The sequence below is a fragment of the Cervus canadensis genome, chromosome 13, assembly GCF_019320065.1.
Source record: "Cervus canadensis isolate Bull #8, Minnesota chromosome 13, ASM1932006v1, whole genome shotgun sequence".
Classification (NCBI taxonomy): domain Eukaryota; kingdom Metazoa; phylum Chordata; class Mammalia; order Artiodactyla; family Cervidae; genus Cervus; species Cervus canadensis.
Window position 1 is genome coordinate 65,365,155 of NC_057398.1, and position 1,521 is coordinate 65,366,675.

Here is a 1,521-nt window from a genome sequence, read left to right on the forward strand (position 1 = left end):
GTGCATGACTGACTATGAACAAAACGGTGCTTAGAGACCCTTTCAAAGTACATCGTCTCTGCCTTGTTCGACACTACCTTTGCCCAACTACGCACAGACCAAAACAGGGGATGCCTGAGACATGCCTGTGCTGCCAGCCACAGAAATGATAAAGGGTCAGAGACAGGTATCTGAAAGACTTGCAGAATTCCAGTGTCACATTGTAGGCCCTCAAACTGTGTCCTGTGAAAGTTACCAGTAAATGTTTCATAATAAAAATGCTGGATTTTTCTCTGGCCTTTTGAACAAAGAGTATAATCTCACTATTTTATGTATCAGGCTTCCCTGCTGGCTCAGACGGTAAAGAACCTGCCTGCCATGCAGGAGGCCCAGGTTTGATCCCTGGGTTGGGAAGATGCCCTGGAAAAGGGAATGGTTATCCACTCCAGTATAAGCATTAAATCTAGAAATGACATTACAGCTAACTTGTTTTATCCCTGACTCAGTTCTGAAGTGATATACATGCTCTTGGTGAGAGATAGGAAGACATCAATGAAATTAATTATTTAGGCTTAGTTCATTCATTGTTAATATTGGCATGGCCATTTACTGATACTCATTTTGGTAAAAGCAAATCAAGAAGAGAAATCAAGAAACTAAAAAGAATAAGAAATGAAATTATACAGACAGTCGATTTCATTCTATCTTTCAGGTGCTTTGACCTTCCTGCAAACCACCTCTGTATCTCTTTCTTTCCCCAAGTAATTTATCAGCCTAGTGACCTCTGCATAAATATATTATGATCTATGTCTCCTTACGAGAAAAATGTTCAAAGCATTCAAGCGATTTTCTTTTTGTAAAACCTTTGGTCATTTTAAAATGTCAACAAGTTGATGTGTTGGTAGGTATTATACGTATGCGTGCATAAATAAGCACATGTATGTTTATGTGTGGGCTTCCCAGGTGGCGCTAGTGGTAAAGAACCTGCCTGCCAACGCAGGAGACGTGAGTTTGATTCCTAGGTTGGGAAGCTCTCCCAGAGAAGAGCACGGCAACTCACTCCACTATTATTGCCTGGAAAATCCCATGGACAGAGGAGCCTGGCAGGCTACAGTCCATAGGGTCACACAGAGTCGGACACGACTGAAGCGGCTTAGCATGCATGCATGCATGTTTATGTGTATTTTTATGCATTCACACATGTATACATGCATATATATAGTCATATATACTGTATGTAATACCTATTTGAGGGGTCTATATCCATATCTTTATCTGTAGCTGCAACTATTTTACATAGATAAACAAATCTTATTTCTTTCCAGGTCTTGAATTCCTTGGGATCGCCCAAGGAAAATGCAACTGTATACAGACACAAAAAACAATGTTACCAGCAGGGTACTCATTCACCTCCACGTCACCAGTTAAGAACCTTGGCTATCCTTTATATTGGTCAGCAAAAGCATTCAGTTTAGAAAAATATTAGGGAAGTATTACAGTTCAGTTCAGTTCAGTCACTCAGTTGTGTCCAACTCTTTGTGA

The 1,521-nt window shown here is 40.4% G+C and overlaps 1 non-coding gene across 1 annotated transcript; it reads left to right on the forward strand.

Moving 5' to 3' along the window:
- Positions 1–321: 321 nt before the first annotated feature.
- TRNAG-GCC lies at positions 322–393 on the forward strand. The gene has a single exon. It is a non-coding gene; the product is annotated as a tRNA-Gly (tRNA).
- The last annotated feature ends 1,128 nt before the right edge of the window (positions 394–1,521 follow it).